The 18107-nt window shown below is 45.8% G+C and overlaps 1 protein-coding gene and 1 long non-coding RNA gene across 7 annotated transcripts in view; one reads left to right on the top strand and one right to left on the bottom strand.

Moving 5' to 3' along the window:
- Nucleotides 1–18107, bottom strand: part of KIRREL1 (kirre like nephrin family adhesion molecule 1) — a 253533-nt gene that overhangs the window by 101984 nt on the left and 133442 nt on the right. The window lies entirely within an intron of this gene.
- The window catches only part of LOC146050525 (uncharacterized), a 237015-nt gene that overhangs the window by 179538 nt on the left and 39370 nt on the right, over nt 1–18107 (top strand). For 2 of the 5 annotated variants that reach the window (XR_014466326.1, XR_014466327.1), the window contains exon 5: nt 9066–9278. This is a non-coding gene — a long non-coding RNA (uncharacterized LOC146050525). Of the gene's footprint in view, nt 1–9065; nt 9847–10236; nt 11720–14730; nt 16058–18107 lie in introns of those variants that run through there. The other 3 variants (XR_014466325.1, XR_014466324.1, XR_014466323.1) reach the window with 3 other exon arrangements.

Genomic DNA, 18107 nt, shown 5'->3' with positions numbered 1-18107 from the left:
ATATTATCTTTTGTTTGGTTCCATTAATAAAGCAAAATACAACAGTATAAAAAATAGATTAAATGTATTTAAATAATATTTTTTTTTTTCATTAGAAGGCATTTGATCTATGACTGCTTTCCCAATATGGCGACCACAGAAGAGGATCACTTATCTCGCAGGCCAGGAGACCAGACTATTGCCGGTGGTATACAGTATATCGTGACTTCTATCGCCGCAACATGGCGATAGGGTTCCAAGATTCAGAGCCAGTATCATGGGCCGCCTGCTGATTTGAATAAATCTGCATACAACTGATTCAGAACTGTTGCGTTTCAGCGCTCATCTGTGAGCACATCACGTGCAGTACTGTCTTGAAGAACTACAATTCCCAGCATGTTGTTGACTGAACTGGATAAGGAGACTTTTTTAATCATTTGTCTACAGCAGCGGTTCTCAAACTGTGATCCCTGACCCCAAAGTGGGCCGTGACCGTCTTAGCATGGGGGTCAGGACTCCATATCTGTAGATACATCATGCATCGCTGTGTTGCACAGTGTGTCTGTGAAGGAACTGGGGCTGTCTCGGTAAATCAGCCACAGGAAATGTCTATGCAAATCATCCGACTGATTAGTATTATGTAGAATAATCAGAAATGAATCTGTCAATTGGGTTTGTGTTCCCACATGGGGGAGCCTAAATCACAAAGACAGCCAGGTAAAGCCTTTCCCTTATTCTTTTTTCTAGCAAATTAAGTAAAGAGGAAACAATTACTAGAATGATTCTGTCATTAGTAACCATTTGGAGGAAGGAACGGCAGTAGCACCTACAGCTGATGTTCCCCTGCCCAAAGCCTACTCTCTCCACATCTGTGTGACGTTAGGAGGTGTGAGGTTAGGAGATAAACTACAGAGACCCTCCGGACAGGGAAACTAGGGTACACACTGTGAGATATGCACTATTTTTCTATTCAATTTGCAGATATCCGCCCCAACACCCCTGCTGTCATCCCCACCAGACATATCCCAGATCAGGACATAAAGGTGACTGATTAGCTCTTTTCTTGCTGCCTAAATTAAATATGGCATTATAATGTGGCCACTGGGTGGCAGTGTTCCATTGTAATGTATCAATGATAATTATTTAGGTCTTGACTAAGCAAGCAACATGGCAGCTTACTAACTGCCATATGTCCCAGTTTCTAGGAGACCATGCCAATGGTCACTGGTGCACTGGAACGGGAGTCGTATCCTAAATTGTCCCGATTTTAAAAGCCGCAATGCTGGAAGGTATGGCTTCAGAGAATGGGATTGTGCAGAAGTATTTGCAAAGTACTATACATACACACCTACACGTGCCATTAATATGTGCAAGTTATAAAACACACAAGGGGATGCTATTCTATAGGGCTCTAAAAACCAAACCCCTCTTATACCCCTTTCACATCACACAAACAACCCGGGTCCGACCTGAGTTGTTACCGCGTTGACCCAGGTCACTGTGTGGTGTGAAAGGGCCTGTTGAAAAATCCCGGGTCCAGCAACCCAGCAATCCTACCCAGGTTAAAATAAGGATTAATCCTGGGTCAGACCAGCAGTGTGAATGGATAACTGAGATCCCGTTCACACTATAGCGAGGAGGTAGCATCCACTCCAAGCCCCGCCTCCTCCCCCCGCCCTCCCCGATGACGCACCTGAGGAGTTGAAGCTAAGCTTCTCCAGAATGTTTTTATGTAGAAAAAGTCCCAAGAGTGTCAACTGAACTGGGTTCTGCTAAAGATAGGACGGATGTATTGGTGCTATGATAATGAGGAGTGATCCACAGCCAGGCATATGTATAGGGGTAGTCCAATGATGTAGGGTCCAGCTTCGAGCCGGGATACTGCAAACTTATACTTCATGCAACGTTTAAAATCCCATGTGCTACAAACAACAGATAATGTATGGGGTTAAAGGCCCTTTAAATTTAAGAGCCAGACAAACAGTTTAGGAAGACAAAGCAGATCCAAAAACAGGGCTCATAAAAGAAACAGGTGTATGGATTGGAAAGCAAAGGTCTGACTCTAAGCTGGGGTCACTTGGGGAGTATGAATGAAGCTTCGTTTACCAGCGGCCTGCAGCAACTCTAGGGTAGTCAGCGAGACCGTGAGACTGGACGGGTGCCAGGCCATGTCTGCTCTGAGCCATAGTACAGTATCAGTGGCACGTTCAGTAAAACTCTACCAGGAGCTCTGGCCTGGGGAGGCCTCTGACGTGACGGGCTGAGCGTGCAGCGACCTGTGGCACGGGCTCGGATCATATCTGTGGGAAAGCCATGATACAAGCTTGGCCATATGAAAAAACCTGGGAGAATAAAAGCCGCTATTGTGCGTTCTCTGGAACATTATCTGTGGGACTCACAAATACCTGCAGGAATTTTCTGCATGTCTTAACACATTAAGGGCTGGTTAATTGGTTCAACCGCACAGTCGCACACCCTATGCTTGAGGTACCCACCATCATCTGTAAAAGGCCAGAGAGAGCCTGCGGGGGTCCGAGGACTTTGAGAAGGATGAGAGGAGAAATCTCAATTTTTTTTTGCTTTTTTTTTTACTTATTTACAGTATCTCCAGGAAGATTTGGGGGGGGGGGGGGGGGGGGGTGAGGGAGAGGCCCCGGGTACCATATTCTTGGTTGTACATTGCAGTGCAGATTCCAGGCAGTAGGGGGTGAGATTGATATGACCCCAGTGTACAGATGCAATGCTTATATTATGTCTGGGAACAAGAGGCAGACAATAGGAATGTCAGATATGTATACAGAACATAAAAGTATGAGAGAGAGAGGAGGATGTGCCAAAGCTTATAAGGCAGTGTGACTTAGCATGTATATATATATATATATATATGTGTATATACTGTATATAGCTCACACACCCACACATATCTTTGGGACATATAGAAATGTTTGTGTCATTATATATATATATATATATATATATATATATATATATATGCAAAAAGAAGGAGAGAGCGCACAAGTGAGTATATCAAAGATAAACAAATTTACTAGAAATATAAGCTCACATACATCATAGTTTAAATTATCAGCTTGCCAGCCCATCGATATCACATCGGAAACAGCGTGGAAGAACGTAGGACCTCTCAGAAACAGACACCGCTGGATACGGTGCCCACGCCGGGAAGTTCAGTCACCACACTGATGTTGGATGGTAGACGCTGGAGGATCAGCAGCGGGAGAGGGGGGGGTGTGGTGGGTGCCGTGAATCACCGGGGTCTGCGAATCGCGGGGGGCAGGGGGGGGGTGCCGTGAATCACAGGGGGGGCCCGCGAATCGCGTGAGGGAGGTGTCACCTGGTGGCTGTGGAGTAATGGTGGATGGTAAGCGTGTACTGTAGCCCGGGCTGGGCGGGGGGGGAGGTGATGTCAAGGGAGTGGTGGTGTGTATCACACTGGTCCTATTCCTGGGGGGGGGTGAGAACGCTGGGCGGGAACGTCACACACACATGGGATAAGTGACAGATCTGGCTATATATATATATATATATATATATATATATATATATATATATATGGTACTCTTTACCTAGAACGGCGCCCGTCGCGGGCATCGCGGGTACATTTATGCCTGCCCGCGACGCGACCGACGCGATGCCCGCGATTTTCCCATTGAAAACCATGTTAAACCTGAAAAATCGCGTCGGTCGCGTCGCGGCCGGCCATAAACGTACCCGCGATGCCCGCGACGCGATGCTCCCGATTTCCCATAGGAAGCAATGTTAAAAGCCGCGATGGACCCGATTTTAGTGTTAAATGCCTCAATCCACCCGATTTGGCCATAGGAATCAATGTTAAATGGGCTACAGAGCCCATTAACCCTTAAATGTCCCCCCAAATTTTTAACGCCACCCCACGATCAACGCCAACCCGAAGCGTGGCGAGCGCAGCGAGCCCGCGAGGGGCGGCGGTACGCGTCCTCCGACCTTTTCATGCCCTACTATCCACGTCGGCGTGGTGTGAGAATAGAATAGTGTGGCGAGCGCAGCGAGCCACCGAGCCCGAAGCGTGGCGAGCGCAGCGAGCCCCGCGAGGGGACGCGGATACCTTCACAGGTAAGCGCGTCCCCTCGCGGGCTTCACAGGTGTCCGTGGCCACGCGGACACCTGTGAAGCCCGCGAGGGGACGCGTATAACTGTGAAGGTATCCGCGTCCCCTCGCGGGGCTCGCTGCGCTCGCCACGCTTCGGGCTCGGTGGCTCGCTGCGCTCGCCACACTATTCTATTCTCAACTCCACGCCGACGTGGATAGTAGGGCATGAAAAGGTCGTAGGACGCGTACCGCCGCCCCTCGCGGGCTCGCTGCGCTCGCCACGCTTCGGGTTGGCGTGGATCGTGGGGTGGCGTACAAAAATTGGGGGGACATTTAAGGGTTAATTGGGGCTATTTGGGCTCTGTAGCCCATTTAACATTGATTCCTATGGGAAAATCGCGGGCATTGAGGCATTTAACGCTAAAATCGCGGTCAATCAGGCTTTTTAACATTGTTCTCTATGGGAAAATCGCGGTAATCGCGGGTACCCGATTTTGATGTACCCGCGATTTACCCGCGATGCCGCGATTACCGCGATTTTACCCGCGATGCCCGCGATTTCAATCGTGGGCGCCGTTCTAGGTAAAGAGTACCATATATATATACACACACACACACACACACACACACACACAACTATCCTCTTACATGTCATACACTTTAGTAATTACTTTTCAGGGCTTTCCTGCCAAATTTTATAAATAGTCCCATAAGTCACTGACTTGGATGTGTAAACTGCCCAAATAATACTAACGCATGCTATCAGAGCCGGCCCTAGCCTAAATGACACCCTAGGCAAGATTTTGGCTGGTGCCCCTTAGCACCGCCACTAGTTCTGCCTCTGACCCTGCTCCCCTTTCCCAGCACCATCAACCCTCATCATAGCAGTCATCATTTTGGTGCTCCTACCCGCAATATTTTAAATAGAAACAGTGCACACATTCTGTGCACAGCCCAAACAGGGGTGTGTTCTTGCTGGGAAGGGGAATGGCCTCACTCACACACAGAATATAGGCATGCTGCATATCATTTTAATCAGCAGAAGCTGCTGATGCCCCTAGGCATTCCAAATGCCCTAGGCAATTGCCTAGTTTGCCTATGCCTAAGGCCGGCCCTGCATGCTATAAAAAGGTGGCATACTATACAGTATGCCACACTATACAGTAGGGGTCAGAATCCGGAGATCTGGTGTGCAGCACATAGGATGTCTGGATCCGAACTGATGCGCATGTGGAAACTCATCCGCAGGGCCGCCATCAAGGGGGTGCTATGAGGACACTTGTCCCGGGCACTGCTGCTCTGAAGAAATGGGTGGCCTGGGGAAAGTGCCTCACAACACCCGCCGGAGCTGATTTGTGTCATCTGCAGCCGCATACAGCCCAGTCTCCTTCACGCCGCTCCCCCCCCCCCCCACACTGCTCAAATTCCATCAGCGTACATCATGTTCAAATAATAAAGTGTTCATTAGTATATGTGAAATAATAAAGTACTCATTACCACATGTGAAATAATAGCCCTGATGCAATGGTTTCAAAACAAATATTTTTCTTTTTGTGACTTAATTTCCCATATTTGGCTCCGTCTTGTACCCAAATCGTTCCCGTTTGGAGGCGCTATGTCTGCTGTCTCCTCTGCAGGCAGAGCGCTTTCATTTTGAGAAAACAAACCTCATGAATTGATGTACAAATCTGCCGGCATTACACTCTTATCATGTCTAATTAAATCAGTTATGTTCATTTTTTTCGCCTCTAAGATTCCCTTTAAGAAGTCACCACCACTTTGCAAATTAACTTGTAGTCGGGAACCACAGAGAGAGTGTTCATCCATTAACTCTATGTTCTGTTATCTTCCCTCTAATGAACAATTACTGCAGCGCGCTTTCAGATGTGCGATGATTCCGAGCTGACCCCGGCATAGGTACCCCATCCTTTCAGCTAAATCACATCTACCTCGGATGAATCATTGCTCAGCCAAACTGCCATCTGCTTGCCCCTTTCATTTGCGCAAAAAAATTCACATTTCTAAGAAAAGGCCTCATTAAAATAATCAAAGTAATACAGTCGCAGCATAAAATAAAACAAAGACGGCAGGCGAAAGGGTTTCTTTTTTTTTTTTTTTTTTCAACCAATCATTAAAGATCTTTCTATTTCAAATTTTTTTTTTTCAAGCCTCCATTAGCAATTGTTCCTAACTGGGTTATTACACAAATTAATTAAAGTCAGACCAATAAACTCAGCTTGTTTGATGGTGGATGGGAAATAAGTGTTGGCAGTAACGAGTTGATATCCGGCGACGGATTTTGGAACGTGAAGGTCTCAAAAATCATAACACAAAAAAATAAAAAGCATAGAAGAGGTTACTTTGCTTATACGGTTCTACCACTATTCCACCATGTTGGTGCTCATAATCAGCTAGCATCGGATGTTAGAAACAAACCCGAGCTTTATGTGGTCTAGGAGCGGTCCTAGTTTCTTGAGAGATACTTCACTAAAGGTCCTCCTCTTTTTATGAACTTTGTCCTGATAGACTATCATGCCGAGTTCTTTCGAAGAGAATAGACCTCCTCAACCCAAGTTCATGACATAGCGTGTCCCGAGATTGGTTTCGTTTTTGTATAAACTATTAACAAAATTGACAGCAATTAATTGGAGCAAATTTAATAAATCAGTTGATAAGGGAAAAAAAAAAACAAGTAAAAATAACCACCAACACTTTTGGCGGCTGACTCTGTCTTTACGCTGCACTTGTCAACTACTTTGATTCCACGAAGTGTCCTGCTAATTTAGCTGGTGGAGATCCACTTACTCCTTCGCACTCCTGAAGGAATCGACTGACGGCTCCTTGTACAGGTGCTGAAGGAAAGCAAGCTGTAATTTCTCCGTTAAAGAACCTGACATTGATCCACTAAAGACTAACATCAACGTTCGCTCCCAGTTGCATGAGACAGGTGTACGCTGGTTATTGGGATTAACAACCATGTTCATCCTCATTAAAACATCATTGTGGAATATCGTCTGAAAACAGGAAATAAAGCGCTATTGATCTCGCCGCCTTCCCTGCACAACTTAGCAGTAACAGCAGTGAGGTAGTTCACAGACAGCAGGGCTCTCTACAGGAATGGGAGAAACAACATCTTGCATTAAGTCTAGCTAAGGATTAAAGCAACAATCCTATAAAAAGAAATGAGGGCCCTAATTCAGGTTGAATCGGTATGGATTAAATTCGTCCCAGTGATCGATGTTGCCGTGTATGGCCGGGAAGACGCATGTGCAGACCTGCTGTGTAAACGCCTCACACTCACCGAAGCGTTGGCACACTAAGGGGAGGGCCGGCGCGGGCAAGGGGCAGCTGTGCAGGTAAGCGCCCCATAAAAAAAAAATCTGACCGTTATCATGGAAACACAGACGGGCCGATGTCTGCGTGGGATGGGGCGGTTAATGTCACATGACATCAGTGCATGCCCCCTTTTTGGCTGTCGAATCCAAACCAATGTGAAAGGCTAAACAAGAACCTTGACAATCATCATCGGTTTCTTCTTCTATTAACAATTTATAATTAGGCAGAAAGTTATGTGGTTACCATGGTAACATGGTGTATTACGAAATGAGCAGAGAGGCTTTCAAATGCCACTTTGAGCTCAGTCTGTTTTGTTCAATGTATCGCTTTCCTTCTATGCAAAAGCAGCCCATAGAGGTTGGGGGCCAGCACGTGTGCAGTACCGAAGAAGCTACTGCGCATGTGCCGGCCCTGGTCCGGGGACCAGGACCGGCGGCCGGGGATATGTGGCAGCATCTGCAGGGGACCACGAGCGCAGAGGCATCAGCAGTGGCAGTGGAAAGGGGCCCGCATCAAAGCAATCCCCCTCCTCTGCAGAGGTAAGAGCCGCCGCTGGTTATAGAACAAAAATTTGTCAATGTGGGATTGCCACTTTAAAAATTATACCGTAGATCTCTATTCCACAAATAACCCTCACATAAATACATTATTTGTTTTGACTCGTTCCATTTGCAACTAAATTGCAAAAATAAAACACCACCAAAGCAAACTACTTGCATCTTGTTATACAAAAACAGTTAGATTATAGACATCAGAAATCTCATACAAATGACACAGTGAATGTAATGTGTGATTACATGATTATATGCAAAAGTGGAAATCATCCACAGGTGACAAGATAATAATAATACTCGGTACAAACCCACAACTAAAACAGTTGATCTTGAAGAACAGACTCTTGAGAAAGGAGCTAAAGCAACTTCCTCAACTATCGAGTATCTCTGTGTCAGATACCGGCGGTGTGTATTGTCCAATCAAAAGGTCAATGAAATGGTCATGCAGTCTTGGGCCCTGACAGCAGGGGGTGGGGGTCCGGACACCAGTGAGATTACGTCTGTTGTACAGAGATACTCTGTCCCTCTCTACTACACAGTCTGTTACACTGTTCTCTCCACATGGGATGCAGTTACAATCCCTGCGGTCGGAATCCCGGCGTTCAAAATCCCGACCGCCGATATCCTGACACTTTCTCCCTCTCTGGGTGTCCACAACACCCATGAGGGAGAATAAATTAGTATGCCGAGCATAGCGAGGCACCGGGCCCGCTGCGTGGAGAGCACAGCGAGCCTGCAGGGGGGGCAATCCACGTCCCCCCCTTGTCGGGATTTTGGCAGTCGGGATTTCGGCAGTCGGGATTCTGGCGTCGGGATTTTTGAACGCTGGGATTCCAACCGCCGGGATTTAGTATTTGTTTCTCTGCTCCCAAAAGGCGCGGTGGGTACTGAGGAGGTGGAGGGCCCTGCCTTTTTCAGCAAACCTGGTTATAGGAAAGACAGGTATTGCATTGTTACTTATGACAAACTAAAGTTTGGACCAAACAAGCACATGATTATATTTACATTGTTATTGTCAAATGTATTAATACGGTAATTCCATTCGTTTTTTGTTTTTTTTTGACCCAGCTATTTTATATAAAATGAACCAAATTAAATTTCATTTTCAGATCTGGGAAAATCCGATTAGGATGAAACTAACCAATAGAAGAATTGCAGCCGTCCACCTGTCGCCCACAGCAACGGACTTCACAACACAATTAAATCCATCGCTGATTTGCATACCCTCCGCCCGATCACACAATGGAAGCGACATATTTCAGAGATATAACTGGCATTCTGTCAGCACTAATTACAACATGGTGGTTCTGGCTTCTAATTAGGTAAGACATAACCAGTTAGCCATTCGCCATATTTAATTTATCAGGGGGAAGAGTTGCAGGAATAATGGTAATTGTGGCTTTCAGCAATCATTCTGCCAATGAGGAAGTTTTTACATTTACTTTTTAACACCATTTTGTTAAGCGCGTTAAACAGGAGAATTGCTGTTAAATTGTGAAGAATGAAGCAAACAATTTTGTATTAATGATTAAATGTACAGATTTCTAGAGCAGCTATTCGATTTCCATCACAGGTGGCGGAGCGCCAGATAAAATAGACTCATCATTATGACACCAGCTGGCCACATGGAAGAACAAAAGTCATTAAAACAAATCAGAGTGTAGTGGTTGTACATGCCCATGTGGTTCTGGCCACACCTACACTGCACTAGCCACACCCATACAGCCCTGTCCACACCCACGCAGCCCTGGCCACACCAATACAGCACCGGCCTTGAGGCCAGGGGTTTAAAGGTGCCCACACACTAGAAAGATCTGTGATCTTAAGATGTGCGCATAAATTAGCCTTGAAATCTTTTGTCTGTCCTGGAACAAAAAATTTTGGCAAAGATTGCCAAAGATTGCTCTTAAAATCCCATGTGCGTTCCAATAGATCTTTTGTTAAATCTTCTGATCTTTCATGCCTTATGTAAGATCAAAAGATCTGCGGGAGCGCGCATTGGACCGATATCGACCAATCTGCAAAAAAAAAAAAAGCACACTGTACAATTTTTTGGGTACATTTTTTGACTAATTTTGTTCATTTCGGCCATTCTGAACATAAATAGCCGGGAGGCTCCTGAAGATTGGGTCCGTCTCCTGCTTGCTGCCCATAGCCCCCTAATACCCCTTCCCAGCAGATTTAACTACCGGAATTCTGCAACATTTTCCATAACCTGAACTTACAAGTGGCAGGGAAGTCGTTTTCCATTGCACGGACCACAGTTTTTTTTCTTTACAGGAAATGGGGTGTGCGGCAGAAAACGAATCCTCTGATCTGCAAACATGACATTCTCAGATCTTGGAAAATGTTCAATAAACATCTGTCTCTTGGTAGGCTGTTCCCTATAACCCAGATCAGGCTTCTTTCCCATAAGCAGTCCCAGCGACATGGCTTGTATAAAATAAGAGGCACAGGGGAGATGTATCAAAGTTTGGAGAACGAGAATGAATCAACCAATCAGCTCCTGACTCATTTTTCTAAAAAAATAAAATAAAAAAAAACAGCCTGTACCACTGCAGTTAGATGCTGATTGGATATGACTTTATTCAGTGTTGGTTTCTCCAACACTATTAGTGTGGTGAGTATTTATTGCATTCATTTGCCCTGTTGCAGTGTAATTGTCTATAATCCTATTGCTCAACCCCCCTCTCCGCTCTCCCTGCAGCCTCAGCTCAGCAATGACCCTACAAGCCAGGAATCTGAGGAATTTCCTGCTCCAATCTGAAAGGCTTGCACAGACCTTGTCATTAACCCCAGACTCTCCCCATCCTGTCTTTACAGGCCTAGAAGGCTTATTCCCCTGGGGGTAACTAGCACCCTTCAGTCTGCCAACTCTGGGATTTATCACACACACACACACCAGTCACTGGAGCTCCTATTCACTGTGATATTCTGGAGGTCAAATTCTTATCTGAAAATTACAGAAAAATAAACTTGTAGGAACGCTATGTCTGACAGCATGGTGAGCGTAGGGGTCACCACGGAGTGGAGGCTACTGGGGGGGGGAAAGAGGGTAACTAGTATCGGCATTGACATACTCTGTACACAATAGTTCTACTGCGTTACAATATAAATGTGCATTAATTGCCTGATAAAGGAAAAAAAATAACCTTGAACGGTTTACACAGAAGAATTTTCAGTTTTCTGATTGTCTAACGGTTGGCATTGTTTCCAAGGCGATGCCTGGGATATTGCTACCTAGCACCTGTAGCGCTACCTGTTTTATGGAAACCCTTTCCTTCCCTGGGTGCACGGCGCATCTCCCCAGAGCTCTCGCTCACGTTCTCTCTTCCTAAGGAGGTACATCTAGGAACGCGTGATCCTGCTGTGTCAAAAATTGTCATTTTCAAATTGAATGCTGTGGGACAGCGCCGGTCACTTTGAATTCTGGAAAACAATTTCAACTGTATGCAGTCACATAAAACACCAGCCTGTTGTCTCAAGAGAACCCTCATCCCCCCACCCCCAGTACTTGCTGGATTGCAAGTTTTCCTTTATTCTAACCCTACATATGTATGCAGTGAATACTGAAGGACAAAAGGCAGTATGTTTTGGTTTTATCTCATACTTACCTTCCTTATTTCTCATGTCATTAAGCCTTGACCCAAAGATGGGGAAATGCCTGCGATTCGGGAATGGCACGATTAGTGACTTTTGGCCCCACCCCCTTCACCCAGTCAGCGTGATTGCATCGATTTGATCCACATCCTGCCCACTTCATTAGGAAACAGGGGGGGGGGGGGGGGGGGGGCAGATTTATTAAGCTTGGAGAATAGATAAACTGGAGATAAAGCGGAGAAAAGGGTAAAGGAGATAAAGCACCAGCCAATCAGCTGTGTTTGAAAAAGACAGTTGGGAGTTGATTGGTTGGTGCTTTATCTCCTTTTACCTTTTCTCTGCTTTATCTCCAGTTTATCTCTTCTCCAAGCTTAATAAATCTGCCCCAGGGTGTGATGCGAGAGAGCCACCTTCCCTTTCAGGACTGCGAGAGACTACCGGAAAAGTCAGAAGTCTTTCGGGAGAGTAGGCAAATATGATTTATCTTTATTCTACCATTCTAAATGATCTTATGATGGAAATAAGGGGTCTATTAATTTCCGTGAGGGCCATTGTGACAATATTCAGTAATTACTGCCATTTTAGAAGTGGTAACAGTAACTTATCACTTCCCCAGGCCATTCTTTCAAAGTCCAGATCCGAGCTTCAATTTCACTCTTTTATAATTCCACACACACACACACACACCCTTAACCCCCCTTCCCGAGCCACGCATTTTTTCATACTTCATACTCACCTCGGCCATTGGCTTTGTCTCCAGCGGCTTCCCCAGACCCAAGGATGCATTGCACGGGTGATGTCACCAGGGCACATGTGCAATGCATCCTTGGGATCAGGTATGCTGCCGTGGACGCCAGGGGACACCGTGGATGTTCAGGGACCATCAGGAGTATGAAAAATAAAAATAGTAATTCCGAAATCCAAAATAATCCCTTGTCCAAAATGCTCATGGTCCCGAACATTAAAGTTAAGGGATACTCAACCTGTATATTGCTTACAAAATGTCTGCTTTTGGTGGTTGTGTTAAGACCTACAGATGGAGCCGTTCTCATTAAAGTGGCTCCCAGCAAAGTCATTGCCATAGCCGTCTACCACCGTGTGCCAGGTAGGGGACGCGCTCGCACCCAGAGCTGGCCCTAGCCTAAATGATGCGCTAGGCAAGATTTTGGCTGGTGCCCCCTAGCACCGCCACTAGTTCCGCCTCTGACCCTGCTCCCCTTTCCCAGCACCATAAACCCTCATCATAGCAGTCATCATTTTGGTGCTCCTACCCGCAATATTTAAATAGAAACAGATCACACATTTGGTGCGCAGCCCAAAATTATGCCACACAGTAGTGTAACTTTATTCACATTATATCATGCGATGGTGTCCCTTATTCACGTTACATCACACAGTAGTACCACGTTACTTTATGTACATTACTCCTCACATTATTCACATTATACCCTTAGAAAAAAATCCTGAGAAAATATTGTATTTTAAGCACCTCCATGGCCACACTGCAACCCAGCACAAAGCAGTGTGTGCTGGGCAGAGGAGAAGAGCTGCAGCTGCTGCTGTCACTTAAGGGTAGGGGGCCCGGGGCCCCCACTGGGCTCTCCCATCAGACTCTGGCCTGGGTAATTTGTACCCCCTACCCCTTTCTCTCGGCACCCCTGATAATACCACACAGTAATGCCCCTTACACATGACACACATTATTAATGTCCTTGTAACCATAATGCCCCTTACACATTATGCCAACCTTTATTAATGCCCTTCATACACATAATGACACACATAATGCCCCTTACACATATGTTGCACATTATTAATGCCCTTATACACATGACACACATAATGCCTGTTACACATATGTTGCACATTATTAATGCCCTTATACACATGACACACATAATGCCCCTTACACATATGCCGAACACTATTAATGCATTTATACATGACACACATAATGCCTCTTACACATATGCCGAACACTATTGCACAACCAACCCACCCGCAGACAGCACTCACACAGCCGCGAACACTGTGACCTCTGCCTCTGCTTGGATACAGAGGTTTCCTCATACATCTTGCCTCAATAGGCCATGCAGCTCCTGGCCAGTTCTGCTAACGTTGGGTGCCTTTTTTGATGAAAATTCATCTTATTTGCATTGTTATGACCAGCACACACAAGGAGCTTCCGATGATTAAAATTATATGTGGCATGAATATATTCTGTGTGCAACTGTGGCTGTACCTGCATACGGAATGCTATGTTACAGTGATTTCCATGAATACACTATTTCAGATGCAGATACAGCCTCACTCACACACAGAATATAGGCATGCTGCATATCATTTTAATCAGCAAAAGCTGCTGATGCCCCTAGGCATTCCAAATGCCCTAGGCAATTGCCTAGTTTGCCTATGCCTAAGGCCGGCTCTGCTCGCACCCCATTCTCCAGGAAGCCCTGGAGCCCTGTTCCTACCAGTCTCCCCACTCCCTGCCCGCTGTCTCCCCACTCACTGCTTGCTCCCTGAATCGGAGAAGGGCAGGGAAGCACCCTGTCCCCGCTCCCTTCTGCCCAGCTGAGTGGGAAGTGCAAGGGAGACACTCGCAGTCTGCCAGAAACGGCGCCATAGTGAGCTGGCAGAGGCTGGCTCTATCTGTACTAGCCTTATTTCTGGCATTACACAGAGAAGAGAACGTAACACACATCCAGCAATACAGGTTGTACATGCCAGCACCCCGTCAGTGGGGCAATGATAGGTGACGTGTTATTTATTGCTGGTGAACTGATCATGCATGTAACGCCTGAATCCTACACATGTTCCAAAATCACTGCTCACTAGATAGCGATTCCGGACCCTCCTTGGCCCGTCACCCTCTGGTGTTCTAGATATTCCCTGTGTCCACTTTCCCTCTGATCCTCGGCAGCCGACACATCTTAGAAAATCTGTTCACAATCCCTTCACTTTTCAATTCCCTTCCCCACAAATATTTCATGGCTAGCTTGGAGATCAAAGACCAGTTCCTGCCTTAAAAATTGAGAGAAAATAATAAAAATGGAAAGAGAAAAAAAAAAGGGGGGGGGATTAGACAAAAAAAAAATGCCCCTGCACATCCTGTTCATTTTTCTTCACACTGCGGAGATTTATCCAAGTGGTTCTCACATTTTTTTTTTGTAGGCGATTCAAAGAAAACTTTCATCTCCGGTAAAGAAGCCGCAGTTTGATAGAGCGAGGTCTGTTTTATGAGGGGATTCCCGTGGGGGCAAAGTGTGCAGATGGTGGTCCACAGTCAGTAGAACATCACCGACAGCACCTTTAAATAGAAAATGCCTGTACTATAAATTATACAGGTAGAACGCGGCTGACATGGCAAAGGCAAGCACAGACACCCACACGGCCTAAATATCCAGTCTCTATGGGCTAAACAAGGTGAACGATTTTTTTTGTTATCGTAGTGGGGGAGAGGTAGGGAACATTGCAGAGATACATTGAACATGTGTGAAGAACTAAGCAATAAGATATGGAACAGTCATTGGGGGCATACATCGACGACTGCGCACACTCCCCTGCAATGACACAGGAGTCTTGCATTTACCTTCATGTCAGCTCCTAACTGTCATTTTTTCTAATTGGTGGCCGATTGGTTGGTACTTTTTGTCTCTCTCCAAGCTTTGACTAAGCTCCCACCCAGTGCTGAATTCAGTCCATAAGTAACGGGGACAGATTTGTATTGGGTGTGGATCTTTAGGCCAACGGTCAACACAGTCAAAATGTCGACATGGCATTAGGTCGAGATGGACACTGTATCGGTGCACCACGTCCGCTCACCATGCTTCCGGCACTTGGTGCACTACTATATTCTCCCTACACCCCCTAGTGGATGGTAGGACATGAAATACTGCCTGTCGGCACATGTCGGCTCAATAAAAATTTAAAAAATCTGTCGACCTTTTGACTGTTGACCTTCATGTCGACCTAACGCTTGTGTCGAACTAATGACCGGGTCAACCTAAAGCCATGTTGACCTTTTGCATGTCGACATTTGTACTGTCGACCGTATCCCATATGTAATGTCGACAGATATGTTTTGCATAGCTGGATTATGCTTTAGACATGCTATGCGCCCACCTAGGGCCCGATGGGCATTTATGGGCACCGATCACCCTAAACCATTTTGATTTTGGAAACTCTGATCTATACTCTGGGTGACATTTATTAGAGATCGATGTTGGGTTTTTGGCGATTTATATCGCAAAAACGGCCGTTTTTTAATTTTTTTTTCCCAAATCCACTACTTAATGGGTGGCGATTTGCGGCATAAATCGCACTTTTTGCCGTGAAATCGCACTTTCTGAAAAGTGCGATTTTTTTTTTAACTCCGGAATTCGCATCCAGATGTTTTCCCCATTGAAATATATACAATTCGCATTTTTTATGAGATGCAAATTTGCAAATCGCAAAAAAAAAAATGGTCTAAAGTTCCAAAAAAAATAGACCTGTACCTGACTGGCGATTTTGTCAGAAACATGGCGATTTTGTCAGAGCCATGCACAGATCATTGTGATCTGTGTATGGTTCTTTGGTAAAATATGTGTAAAAGTAAAAAAAAAAATTGGCGTGAGGTCCCCCCTCCTGTACATAACCAGCCCCGGGCTCATTGAGCCGGACCTGGTTCCAAAAATACAGGGGACAAAAAGCGTAGGGGTCCCCCGTATTTCTGAAACCAGCCCCGGACTCTTGGACCGGTCCTGGTTCCAAATATACGGGGTACAAAAAATCTGGGGTCCCCCGTATTTTTTGAACCAGGACCGGTCCAAGAGTCCGGGGCTGGTTTCAGAAATACGGGGGACCCCTACGCTTTTTGTCCCCCGTATTTTTGGAACCAGGTCCGGCTCAATGAGCCCGGGGCTGGTTATGTACAGGAGGGGGGACCTCACGCCAATTTTTATTTTATTTTATTTTTTATCACAAAATCGCACATTTTAACAAAATCGCACCTTTTCATGACTAAAAAAAAAATCGCACTTTTCATACCGAAAATCGCCCTACATCGCACTTTCTCGCACTTTTCATGCCGGAATACACACCTCATTAAATATGCGATTTCTGGGAAAAAATGCGATTTAAAAAAACGGCGATACAGGGCGATTTCAGCAAAAATCGCATTTTCGGAAAAACGGTCAACACAATAAATCTCGCCCTCTATATTTAAACATCCAGGGGCATAACTCCCAGAGGCAATGGAGACTCCTGCCTCCAAGCCCTAATGGGGCACAGTGGGATCCAAGTGTGACCGCTGCTCCTCCAGTGGAGCTTTGTGGCACCCCCTCCGCTTCTCCTCAGTTACTCAGCTCCCAGAAGCCCTGCTAACACCTGCAGTAAGGGAAAGGATGGCTCCCGTCTGGTACGGCACATATTGTGCTAGGGTTAGTGAATAACTGAGACTGCAAAGAGAGCGCCAGGCGAAATAACTGGGGTAGCCTGTCTCCAAAACAAGAACATCTGGACAGGTGTGGTACTATGGCAGTCACAAAGTGAGCACGTTGCCAGCCAACAGCCACACTTATAATCGACTTCTACGGAGGAGGCTAATTGGTGAGCTGAAGCAACAGTATTGCAGGCCATGTTTTGGTTTAAATACTGAAAATGGTTTAGACCACTTGCTTTCAAAAACCTCCGACATTAAATAATGACTTACAGAACCCTCCCCCCTTAGCTGTGACATGTGCACCACCACGAGGCATAGTGTGACAAAATGTATATTAATCTTTGTTCTTTTCCACCTTTCCCATGTATATATGATTATCTCCAGTACCTGTCTGACAGGAGGTTTAATCAATGTCTCTGCTGGATCTATTATTGGGAGAAGACCATGTTCTATCCCTGAAGCTCTAGAACGTCACGCTGCGTATCAGGACAATACTGAATTATGGCAGGGTACATCCTGTACGGTACGGTCTCCTTTCCTTCTTGGTGGTTTTCCGGGGAGGGGGTGATAAAGGGAGAGTCTTATGTGCACAGAATGAAATAAAAAAATATGAAGCATCTTCTGGGGTGGATATCATCACCTTACGTGGTGAGTTTGATTAGATATGCCTGGAATTATCCTAAAGAGATGTAGGAGCATATTTATTAAGCTTAGTGCAGCGATAAAGTGGTCGGTGATAGTTAGCCCCCTAACTGTCATTTTCTGACAGTTATGAGCAGATTGGCTGCTGTGTCGTCACCGACCACTTTATCACATCACCAGGCTTATTAAATGTGCAGCTCAGTGTGGTGTGGTCATATGTAATTATGACCTCACTCATGGGGTGGAATTTGTAACATTTTAATATGACGTCTATCGCCCAATTCCCAGACCTCACTCGCTGGGGGAAGCCAACCAGGACAGCTTTGGGTGTGGACGTGGTTCTTACTCTTTTAGTATTGAAAATTCCAGCAGGGGCCCGGTTTATGGCGACTCCTATTTATATAACCAGACCTAGGGCAGTCTCGGGAAGTATCTATTAACTATTGATATTTTGGGGGGGGGGGACAAATAATATTGAGCAACC

This window comes from Crinia signifera, chromosome 12 (genome assembly GCF_055691185.1).
Source record: "Crinia signifera chromosome 12, ASM5569118v1, whole genome shotgun sequence".
NCBI lineage: Eukaryota > Metazoa > Chordata > Amphibia > Anura > Myobatrachidae > Crinia > Crinia signifera.
This window is presented reverse-complemented; position numbering and strand designations above follow the sequence as displayed.